Genomic DNA, 12,950 nt, shown 5'->3' on the forward strand with positions numbered 1-12,950 from the left:
TATTCTTTTTAGGGATGGGTATTTCCCACTTATCAATCCATCAACTGGCTTGTTTAATTAAATTCACAAAAAGATGGATCTTTACAGATCTCTTTCCAGATTAAATCCAAAATACAAATGTGTTTCATCCGTATAACGCTCCACTTTTAACTAAAGCAGCTTAACATTCTAGGAATATTTTAACTTCCAGAACATCTCATATGCCAAAATCCTTTATTGTACAAATTCCCCTGAAGGTTTTAGAATATAAGCAATTTCTCAATGCTATATGGCAACTTTACAATATCGACTCATCATAAAGGATGATGGTACACTACGCACCGACTTAATAGTCTAAACCCACCAACAAACTGCTTCCTGCATTATTCTAGCTGCCATCCCAAAGCCACTAAAAACTCCCTACAACGTTCACAATTTAAAAGAATCAGCAGAATAGTCTCAGATGGCCCCTTGAGACTAGCGAGGATTACAGAAAGGTCTAACAAATTCCTGACAAGAGGTTATCCCTCACACTTACTAGAGGGCAACAAGAGAAATCTCAACACTCAACGGTCACCTTCATGCAACTCCGACAGGGAACATTTGTTCACACAGCCTGCACACAGCCACATCTAGCTCCACACCCTGTATCTCAATGCATCTGACTACACGATATCCTTTGATAATTCTGCTGGCTTGTTAGTAGTTCTAATATGATTTATGACCATTATGTCCTTGACAAAGACAGTTGTTGATTGAAACAGTGGACCTTTTCTTGCCGGATCAAAATAACTCACTTTTTGCATCTAGATCTTTATGATCATTTCGATGCCTAGATTTTTTGCCTACCAACAATACAGCATACTATACGCAAACATTGGCCCTTACTAGGCGAAGCATAGCCACACATTAGGGAATTCCAAACACAACCATTTGTGTCTCAAAAGACTATGTAACTGTAGGGGGTCGGCTTCTAAACAGCCTACCAACCAATCACGTGACTCCGCAACCTCCGGCAAATGACCCGCAAGCCGGCAGTGCAGTCGCTAAGTGACGGCAGTGCGTGCCAGCAAGGTCCAGTAGCTGGAAGCCGTCTGAGTCAGGGGAGGTGCCCACGAATGCTAGCGCTTCTCAGCCATAAACAAAAGGGAAAACGTCCGGTATAACCACTATCATATAATACCTATGCTAATATTAAGTTAAATTCCAGCATGTGTCTATGGCCATACAAAATAAATGCATTGTAAAAAATAAAAAATAATTAAATATATTATGTAATGACTTGATATGCTAAAACATGTAAAAAAAAGGTGCTAATAGTGTTTAAAGTGCGACTCAATATGAATTAATAATTTAATAAATTACTAAAAATACATTTTGAAAAAATACATATATATTATATTGAGATATAAAGTGCTATAATTAAAGTGCTAATACTGAAAATTATATGCTTAGACACATAATATGCCAGAAAAAGAAGTGCTACATGCCACAAATAGCCCCCATTTACCAGTAGATTATTGCAATAATGAACATGTTAAGAGCATAAATAGGTAAATATTTCCCCAAAATAATATGATGTCTCTTATACTAAAGCTGATGTGTCCTTCTCATAGGTAAAGATGTTTTCTAATGAATCCCACGAATCCAGCAGAAAGACCTCTTCACCATCATGAAGCCGATATATCCCAAATTCCAACAGCAAATTCGTCCAGCAGCAGCAAGACAACATCAAGCAAGACAACATCAGGCAAGACCCCCAAGATGACCAACCAAGAAAACTCCTCGTTGTCCCAAGAAAACTTGGTATAAAGTCTGGTCTGTTACATGTTGCCTCAGTCGTCCTATGAATAAGGCTGTTGTATACACCAGAAACGTGTCAGGTTTCTGAGGTTTCATTTTAGCATGTTTTCGTTTTTTCTTCAATAAAGAACAACTTTTTAATTATTTCCTGTTGGATGTGCCGGTGGATTTCCCTTTTCTTTTTCATTTGCTTGTGATCACCAATGGGTGCGGCACCCTCAGGATGGATTCCGGCTGACATATGGTTTTGAAATCGACAACGTGGTAAGCTTTCTACATTTCCTCTCCCCTCCTCCCTTCTAGCCATTCTCAGTGGTACCAGTAATCCTTAAACATTGAAAGTGGGAAGGAAACTTGCCCGTTTCTGGAAGAGGACGGATCTATTAACCTGAAGGAAGAGCTCAACTCAACAAAGTCTGCTTCATCGAATCAGGACCAAATAGCAGTTATAAGATCATCTTCTAAGACTACAGAGCTGTGAGTGACACCGGTGTCAAACTGTTTCAGGGTGTAGAGCAGGTTTCTCTAGTTAGGGGCTGTAGCAGTACGGCCTGATTATCAGAAGCCAGATAGGAAATTAGCAGAGAGTAGCTGATAGAGATTGTTTTTACTGTTTGTATTGTAATTTGCATTGCTATAGATGGAGCACGGCTTGTGTGACGATCTCCAGCTAACTCTTCTTGTAACCACTTTTGTATTTATCATTACAACTGTTAGTCTTATTTTCCGGCATATAATCCTCCGTCTCTCAATAAAGCCAGCGTTTTGTTTCTGTCTCATCTACTGTACCGTATTTGAGACCGGCCTTGCAGTGTTCTTTGGACGCCGCTACATAACCTCCACTTTGTGAAATCGGACATTGCCAACCTACACAACAATTCTTAGGCACTAGCAGGAAAGGAACATTACTTTGCTTACATTGCTTCAGCTATTCTAATGCAATCAGGCCGCATCATTTTCTACATCCACATATGGCTATAGCCTGTCGGATCAATGGATTTTACACTAGCAAGGGAATATGACCTATGGTGATAACTCTAGAGAATGAAAGTCTTTTTTCTGTTGATATGATACTATCTTTGATATGATGATCTGCTACGTTATTTCTATGTATTTTTTTACTTCCTTCTAGACACGTTGAAATGTACCACTACTGGATTGGCAAGTACACCGGTATCCACTGACACTTCTGACTACATTTTATTCTTTTCTGTTCCTGACATTTATCCTCCTTCCCAAGATCAGCCTCATTCTGCTCCTTATTCCCAACATCAATACTTCAGCTTTTCATCTACACTCTTCACTCGTCTTTCCCATTTATCTTTTTCCCTCTATCTTTTATACCATCCTTCTCTACCCATCCCATACCCCTTTATCTCCTGTCCCTTCATCTATTCCCACAGGCTCCTAACATGCTTTCCTGCTGATGATTCGCTCGCGAATCTCTTCTGACACAACCCTTCTATCGTGCTGTGTCATTGGCATGGGCTCACTTATACACGCCCCCGGCTGACGCAACGCTCGGGTCACTCGCTGGGACTCTCTCCTCTATCACGCTTCTATAACTACCTTCACCAGCACTGGCCACACTCCATAACATAACACGTGCAGTCACACTCCATAACACGAGCAGCCACATCCGCTCGCCACTCTTATTTCAATAGATCCCCTCTTCAGCTCCTCAGCCAACCCATCAATGTTACAGCGACAGCTGCAGTAACTACTATCAGGATGCTATTAGCATCATACCTCAACTCAGCTGCCCTCATTCTTCCATATGCCTCATCTCACCCAGTACCAGTGTACACCTGCACTAAGATTTGATGTTTTTTGCTAATGGTATGATTATCCTTTCTTTCTGTTCATTTAATTGCTCCATGCCTCCACTATAACAGCAACTGTAATCCATAGGGTCCCCATATATAAATGTAAACCTTCTATCTTGTGGTCAGTGCAGTTGGTGATGCAGAAAGAAGGGACAACGTGGCAACTGGCTGAGGAACCATTTTTATTGGGAATGGTTGTGAGCTTGATGACAATGAGACGCCTCTGATTGGATTGGAGTCTTGATCCCTAAATTATTCTAATAGACAGCAGTGGCAGTCTAACTGCACAGAGAGAAAGAAAGACACTAAATCAGGAAGGTCGAAGAAATACATGAAGGAAAACAAGGGCAGCAACATGGAAAAGAAAGCAGATAACAGCAGACAGAGCGACATCCCATCCGTTATCAGTAAGGAAAAGCCTGATCCATTATACAAAACATCAAGGAAATCTTTATACTGCGCAATTTATCAGGAATAAGTCAGTGAGAGGAGTCACCGGAGAGCGCGGAGGACCAGCGATTACTAAACATGTGACAGAGGAGTCACCGGAGAGCGCGGAGGACCAGCGATTACTGAACATGTGACAGAGGAGTCACCGGAGAGCGCGGAGGACCAGCGATTACTAAACATGTGACAGAGGAGTCACCGGAGAGCGCGGAGGACCAGCGATTACTGAACATGTGACATCCGTACTGAGCACAGTGACCTGACGAGGACTGAAACTGAGGAAACTACCTTCATCTTTATTGATATTTTCATAGGCCAAAGTCTACAACTGTCATTATCTTCAGAGACATTAACCTGAGAGATTATTAAGAGATCTTATAAAAAAATTAACAAAAGGAATACTATATGTATACATCGGGTGAAATAAGTATTGAACACATCACCTATTTTTAAGTAAATCTATGTTTAAAGGTGATATTAACACGAAATTCCCACCAGATGTCGGTCACTACCCACCCAATCCATACAGGCAAAGAAATCAAACCATAGATGTCTACTAATTATGTGTAACAATGAGAAATGACACAGGGAAAAAGTATTGAACACGTTTACTAAAATGTAACACCCCGTACAAAAACCTTTGTTGGCGATGACAGGTTAAAGGCGCCTGCTGTATGGAGAAACTACTCGCAGGCATTGCTCAGGTGTGATTTTGGCCCATTCTTTCACACAATCTTCCAACTCCTCAAGGGGGGGGGGCTTTTTGCCAAAGCCGTGCACGGTAATTCCAGGACATATGTGACCTATAAAGCTGCAGAGCAGGGCCGCCATTCAAATTGTTATGAACGCCTCCATACCACCCAACAATGTTATGGCGGTGTTTGAGTTTTCAGAGAGGTGGTAGCTTTCCAGAGAACCAAAACCACCCCATGGTCACAGAAGAAGGGCAGACGGCATCACCACCACCAACTCAGATGCAGCCACTACCCTCACATTATGGGCATCACAAACACCCCACACACAGACGGGAAACCGAAAACACAAAATGTATTTACTTTATTCACTTATATAGAACCATTAATTCGACAGCACTTTACAGACATTATGGGCACTGCCCCCATTGGGGCTCACAATCTAAGTTCCTTATAAGTATGTCTTTGGAATGTGGGAGGAAACCCACGCAAACACGGGGAGAACATACAAACTCCTTGCAGATGTTGTCCTTGGTGGGATTTCAACCCAGGACCCCAGCGCTACAAGGCTTTAGTGATAACCACTGGAATCACTGTTTATTTATTGTATCCGCTTATATAGCGCCATTAATTCCACAGCGCTTTACAGCATCAGCTATTTTGTTTTATTTCCAGCAGTAATAAAAGTGATTAAGTGTAAATTAATGTTATCTGTACCTCATAATGATGCCAGAGAAAAATACAACTTATCCTCAAAAGGATATATATGGATATGGATAATCACCTGACTGTGAAATTAAAAAAAAAAAAGTTTTTTGGACCATAAATTGTTTCAAAATGAAGATCCAGAGTTGAGTGATCAGTAATATGTGATGATAAATCCTATTGTCATTCAGAGCTGATAGGTGACAGATTACTATATATTATGGCTTTCACTGGATTCTTGACCGTTCATTTAAAAAAAAAGACTGAATATAAAAGTAACACCCCGGTAATAAATAGATGATGACTTTTGTGAAGTCTAAATATAATGCTAAAATAGCTATTACACCAGTGCAGTTATGAGCAATAATAATTCATGACATTTCTGCCAGAAATAAATGTTAACGAAGACTTGCAAAAATCTAAAGACCCCCGTGAATAAACCTAGAACAATACTACATAAATCCATCACTGTCCGCACTGTACATCGAGACCAACAATTGTGTAAGGACAGTTTGTGTTGATCATTAATAGGAACCTGTCGGGTCAGGTAACGCTGTTAGGGGTAATCTACAGGTAATAGCGTTAGAGAGTTGCCCGGCCGATGTACTGAAAGTGCGGCTCCGGGGGTAAAAAGTGAACTTTATCCCACACAGGAGACGCCGGCGCGGCTACATCACTGCTGAAAACACTGTGAACAGCAGCTGTAAGCGCAGCACGCTCCGCACTAATGTACTGCATTAACCCTATATCTGCAGGATCATTTTAAAGGTTTTTAGCGGCTCTTTCAGGCTGCAAATAAAGTGAGAAAAAAAAGACAAGTATTTCCTATTTTTCATTATAACTTCCCCCTCCCGATATCATGAAAAAAGGAATATAAAATTAGCTTAAATATTAAGGCTTTTGTGCTGCCATATCCGAACAGGGGGAATTACAGAGGCAATAAAAGTGCAGGCGCCATAAAACCCTCTAATGTCCTCGAGTCAGGAGGGGGAAGAGGGTGGGGGGTAAATGATCCGGTCTCATGGTGTAGATTTGTTTTTAGCGATGGAGTCTGTACATTTCTAACTACCCTGATGTTAGGCCTCATTCAGACGTCAGTGACTTTCTCAAACTAAAAAAAATCAGTCCAAGTTTCATCAGTGATTTTTTTATATGAGAGTTTGGTCGGTGACAATTTTTACCATCAGTTTGTCCGAGTTTCATTCGTTGTTCTCAGATCAGCAGAAAATGTTTCTCTGTCCGTTAATGAAGATCGGACGACATCCGAGTGCAGAGCGATGATTTATTCCTGGACCTATAGAGTCGCATTGCTGATTTATATCAGACACTTGGATCAATATCGGACGTCTCCACCATTTTGGCCGACGTCTCGGCTAGACATGTGAATATCCCCGTTCACTTATAGATGCGAATGTGAAAAACATGGATCTCGTAAGAGAAAACCGGACGTGTGAATGAGGCCTGAGGTGTAAGTAGTAATGCCTGATTATACACATAGAGGGTATATACACAGGACGTATATACACGATTTACTGCAGGTTTCGCCTCGTGACATAAGTCGCTTCACAGGTATTTTTATTATTTATGTTTCATTTCTTCCCTCTCTATATTCTGCAATGTTTTTTGCGTTTTCAGCCTCTGAGTGAAAGCAAAATGCTCGAATAAATTTAGTTTTTTATCTTTTTACATCTAATGTGACTTTTCCCTCCTTTTCCTGCCGTCATTATTACACTGCTGTTTATTTCATGTTTTGCTGTGAAATCATTTTCCGGCCTCGTCTGTTTCTTAAACTGAACGTGGTTGTCGGCTCCTTTCTGAGCTCTGCGCGGCGTTTCCCCCTCGCCCCCGTTATTTCTATCTATAAACCTTATTATTGAGGTTCGGTTTCATCATTTTTGTGCTTTGTGGCTTCAGCGATTTCTTTTTTTGATGAAATTTACACAGAATTCGCAGCTTTCCCTCTTTTCCCCTCAGTTATCGTCTCTTCGCTCTGAGGGTCTCGGGGGTACTTTAGTGGCTTTTGTGCCGTCATTCGCTGTCGCTATCGATCAGTTACTTCTCTTCTCTGCGGCAGTTCTTCCCTCATCTCCGCTGTTCCCTCATTTATAACAGATCATGGATTATTCAGAGATTTTATACATGGAGATTCTGGAGGCTTCTGCTATTAGAGTCCTGACCTCCCACTACATGCACTGACATGACTAGTATCTATAGATAGATCTCAGCCCCTGCTCTGAATGACTTTCTTCACGGGAACCATCTTTTGTGAGGTCATTTTCCCTCATGGAATCACTAAAGCCCTAGAACCTATTCACACTGACGCCATTTACAGCGAGGAGCTGTCTGCAGTGTAACTATCAGAGCTTTGCTGTGTAATGGCGCCATACACAAGTTTCCTGCCCTCACACAGCTCAGTAACTCTACTCTCTGCATCGCACATGTGATTAAAATGGCGCCGTCACCCTCGGATCGCTCCCTTTATACCCTCTGTGGACAGAGCGTCATCGCCTAGATAGTCAGCGACACCTAGTGGTGGGAGGACGGATTGGTAGATGATATTACACAGTGTGCTATAGGACCTTCCATGACGTCACGCCCATGTGACCAGACTCCGGGCTGCTTTACCTGCTGTGTTACAGGACCTTCCATGACGTCGCGCCCACGTGACCAGACTCCTAGCTGCGTTATCTGCTGTGCTAAAGTACCTTCCATGACGTCATGCCCATGTGAGTATACGCATGCGCGTCCCTCCTGGTGTCAGGGCTGCTCTTCCAGCTGCTGTGCAGACACATTGTATAAATAAAGTTGTGTGACAGTGGAGGCAGAGTGCAGAGTGTGTGGATGATGCAGCAGAGCTGAGTTGGCTGTGGCCATTTCCCAGTGACTGGTTGTAGCAGAGCTGTTACCGTCCAGCAGTCTCAGCTCATTACACTGATGCGGCGGCTGCAGACGGATTTCTCTTCTAATAAAGGATTTTACACTCAGAAAAAGTGACTGAAATTATTATTTTTATAGATTTTTATTCTTTTTTTGTGTTATTTTTTTAATCTCCGTAATTTTTTTTATTTTTCTATCTCTGCGGCCGCGCGGAGGCTTGTTGTTTTTTGTTTCTTTGTTAGGGGGGGGGGGTTGCATTGTTTTGTTTTTTTGGGGGGTTGCATTGGTTTTTTGGTGGGTTGCATTTTTTTTTGTTTTTTAGAGGGTTGCATTGTTTTGTTTTTTGGGGGGTGGTTGCATTGTTTTTTTTCGGGGGTTGCATTGGTTTTTTGGTGGGTTGCATTGTATTGTTTTTTTGGGGGGTTGCATTGGTTTTTTGGTGGGTTGCATTTTTTTTTGTTTTTTAGAGGGTTGCATTGTTTTGTTTTTTGGGGGGTGGTTGCATTGTTTTTTTTCGGGGGTTGCATTGGTTTTTTGGTGGGTTGCATTGTATTGTTTTTTTGGTGGGTTGCATTGTTTTTTTTGTTTTTTGGGGGGTTGCATTGTTTTGTTTTTTATGGGGTGGTTGCATTGTTTTTTTTCGGGGGTTGCATTGGTTTTTTGGGGGGTTGCATTGGTTTTTTTGGTGGGTTGCATTGGTTTTTTTGTTTTTTGGGGGGTTGCATTGTTTTGTTTTTTATGGGGAGGTTGCATTGTTTTTTTGGGGGGTTGCATTGGTTTTTTTGTTTTTTGGGGGGTTGCATTGGTTTTTGGGGGGTGGTTGCATTGTTTTTTGGTGGGTTGCATTGGTTTTTTTGGTGGGTTGCATTGGTTTTTTTTAATGTCGTTTTTAGGTTTATGTAATTTCTTGATTATATTTATTAACTCTTTCTGGGGGATTTATCGCGGGGGGTCCAAGACTTTGATACGTTATTTTTTATAGCCGTCAATGGTTTTAACCCCTTCCTGACGGGGCCATTTTCTGTTGTCTTTTCGCTTTTGTTTTTTCCTCACCTTCCAGGAGCCGTAACTTTTGTATTTTTCCGTCCACGTCGCCGTACGAGCTCTTGTGCTTTTTTTTGCGGGGCGAGTTGTACTTTTGATTGATGATTCATTTTATCATTTGATGTAAAAAAAAAAAAAAATTCCAAGTGCAGCAAAATTGCAAAAAATATATATTTTTTCATTTACCGTGTTCACTATATGGTAACACTGAGCCGTCATTATGATTCCCCGGGTCGGTGCGAGGACGCAGACACCAAACGTCTGGAGTTTTTCTTTTATTTAAGCAGCAAAAAAAAAAAAAAAAAAAGTCGGAAATTTGTAAAATAAAAATGTGCCAGTTTCTGAGACCTGTAAGGCTTTTATTTTTCGGGCTCTGGGGCCGGATGACGGCTTATTTTTTTCGCCCTCAGATGACGTTTTTATTGATACCTTTTTGGGGCAGATCCGATGTTTTGATCGCCCGTTATTGCATTTTATTGCAGTGTTGCAGCGGCCAAAGAAAACGTAATTCTGGCTTTTTTATTTTTTTTCTCATGTCGTTTGCTGATTGGGTTAATTTTATATTTTGATAGATCGGACTTTTACAAATGTAACAATAATAAACCTGTTTACGGCTTTTGGATCCATATGACTTTATTTCGGCTTCTCCAGCAGGACATGGAGTCTGGCTCCTCCCACACACGTGACTGGTCACATGACCACGACATCCTCTCTGGTCCTTTCCCTTTCTGCGGCAGGGGGAGCAGGATGGCCGGTCTGGAGCTGCTGTCGGATCAGGGTTACCGGGTGGACGGGAGGAAGGCCGGGGAGCTGCGGAAGGTCCAGGCCCGGATGGGAGTGTTCGCGCAGGCTGACTGCTCTGCGTACATGGAGCAGGGGAACACCAAGGCGCTGGCGGTGGTGTACGGGCCCCACGAGGTGCCGCTGCTGTTTTCTGCACCAGATGATACATTCATTATTGTATTTGTGCCTTTTTTTGTTTCATTTTTGGTGTTTTTTTTTCCTATTTTTTTTTTCTTTATAATTCCACGTGTGTCATGAACACTAAAAGACAAAAAAAAACACAAATAATGATTTGGGGCCCAAATACTATTGGAAGGATACTAACCGTTTTAGATCCGCGGCTCTTGGGCCAAAACCCTCCACGATCGCGCAGTGGTGAACTGCCAGTACAACATGGCCACCTTCAGCACCGGGGAAAGGAAGCGCCAGCCGCACGGAGACCGTACGTCCACCTAGATGAGCCTGCCCGTGGAGCGCTCGCCCGGCCGACCGCCGTGCCCGTGGAGCGCTCGCCCGGCCGACCGCCGTACCCGTGGAGCGCTCGCCCGGCCGACCGCCGTGCACGTGGAGCGCTCGCCCGACTGCACTCCTGTATTCCCTGAGAGAAAGACGCCGACTTATCTCAGAGAGAGCAAAGTGATCAGTAGTCAGAAATCAGACATATCCACTCAACATCAATCCCGACCACATACAAATTAGACCGTCGGCTGAAACTGTCGATATTGGCGGGTTCGGCCGACCTCAGGCTAATGTTTACAGAGCCTTATCTGTACAGTGTCCAAAGCTTGGAGCCTAAAGGCCCCGTCACACTTAGCGACGCTACAGCGATCCCGACAACGATACGACCTGTCAGGGATCGTTGCTGCGTTGCTATGTGGTCGCTGGTGAGCTGTCAAACAGGCAGGCTCACCAATGATCAGAGGAGCAGCAACATCTTGGAAAGAATCTTTCCACGATGTCCTGCTCCTGGTTACCAGCCTGCTGAAACAGGAACAGGCTGGTAACCATGATAAACATCGGGTTACTAAGTGCGCGTGTGCCCCTAGTAACCCGATGTTTATCATGGTTACCAGCCTGATCGCTGGTCACACACAGCGATGTGTGCTGACCAGCGGGAGGGCAAAGACCAAAAAATGTTCCAGGACATTTTGCAGCGATCAGCGACCTCACAGCAGGGGCCTGATCGCTGCAAAGTGTCACACATAGCGACATCGCTGGTGAGGTCACTGTTGCGTCACCAAAATCGTGACACAGCAGCGATCTCGCTATGTGAGACGGGGGCTTTATCCTACCACTGTTAGCTGTACTTCTTTTGTTCTCTATTATCAGCCAAACACAGTAACGGTACCTTGATATCTGCTCGTTTCCTTTGCAGATAAATACAATCTCCTCTTGTATCGAGCTAGGACTGTCATCTATTGCTCTCTGTTGTCAGCCGTCTGTGACTGGGGATGGGCCGTGTAGCAATATTTTAGGTTATAATGTAATTATATGATTTATTTATTTTTATCCCTTTTAGATCCTGCAAGCAGATGGCAGTAATTACTGCACGTGTGTGAACGCAGCTACCCTGGCGGTGATCGACGCCGGCATCCCCATGCGGGACTACGTGTGCTCCAGCTCAGCCGGCTTCATCGAGGACACGCCGCTGGCGGATCTCAGCTACGTGGAGGAGTCGGCGGGGGGACCCCACTTGTCTTTAGCTCTGTTACCCAAGTCTGAGCAGATCGCGCTGCTGGAGATGAACTCGCGGCTGCACGAGGATCACCTGGAGCGAGTGATGGATGCGGCCAGCAAGGCGTGTAAGGAACGTGTACGCGGTGCTGGAGCAGGTGGTGCGCGACCACTTACAGGAGGTGTCGGCGCTGGTCGGAGATCGGGGAACAGCGTAGATGAGACTATGGAGCTGTGTGTGGACAGTCGTGGAGAGAGGAGCCATAAAAGCCGGATCTCATCAGAGAAGCGTGGGCTGAGGGGACGGAGCCGAGGACACACAGGAATATATTCTATGTTTTGGTTTAATAAATAAGAAACGTTTTTGTTTTTTTATATTGTTGCTGAAGTTTTTTATGTTGCGCAAAAAAGGGAAATGTCTTATGTGGTAAAATGGAAAAGCCCTTTAATAATGAAAAGCTATTTTCTCTGCAGTATTCTTTTTCTGCTTGCTGTAAGTGAGTGGAAATGATCTGATTTACATTTAAAGTATGTGAAGTTGTCCAGGTCTCCTGCCCACAGAGCTGAGGGTTAGTGACAGTGTGTCAGTCGGGGCTATACCTGAGCTCAGCAGCAGCGCACACTAAGGCTATGTGCCCACGATGCAGAAATGCTCTGGATTTTTTCCTGAGCGTTTCTGCATCTCCCTGGCAGAAAAAACTCATGCGGATTGTACATGCGTTTTCGCCACCATTGACTTGCATTGGAACGCATGGAATCCGCATTATTGCATCTGTACATGCGGAGTCCAAGCGGTTTAATGTGCGGATGGTACCTGGGTGTAGAGGACAGAGACTCCTCCGGACCCGGGTACCATAGAATCTGTGAATAAAAGAAGAAAATAAAAAATAAATGTTATATTTACCTTCTGATGGCCCTCGCTGCGCTTGTCCTCCCTTGCCAGCAGATCGCGGTGGACTGAAGGACCTGCGCTGACGTCATAGTCATGTGATGGCAGGTCCTTCAGTGTACCGTGAGCTGCCGGCAGCCAGGACGGAGCGAAGCAAGACTGCGGGGGCCATCAGAAGGTAAGTATAGATTTATTTTTTTATTTTTTACCATTCTTTCGGTCACACTATAT

At 43.6% G+C, this 12,950-nt stretch overlaps 1 pseudogene; it reads left to right on the forward strand.

The window, feature by feature from the left end:
* Window positions 1-10,093: 10,093 nt before the first annotated feature.
* LOC141264719 (exosome complex component RRP41-like) lies at window positions 10,094-12,145 on the forward strand (annotated as a pseudogene).
* Window positions 12,146-12,950: the final 805 nt, after the last annotated feature.

Source organism: Phyllobates terribilis, unplaced genomic scaffold (assembly GCF_046119375.1).
Source record: "Phyllobates terribilis strain yellow unplaced genomic scaffold, ASM4611937v1 Scaffold_4__5_contigs__length_816908805, whole genome shotgun sequence".
In the NCBI taxonomy this organism is placed as follows: Eukaryota; Metazoa; Chordata; class Amphibia; order Anura; family Dendrobatidae; genus Phyllobates; species Phyllobates terribilis.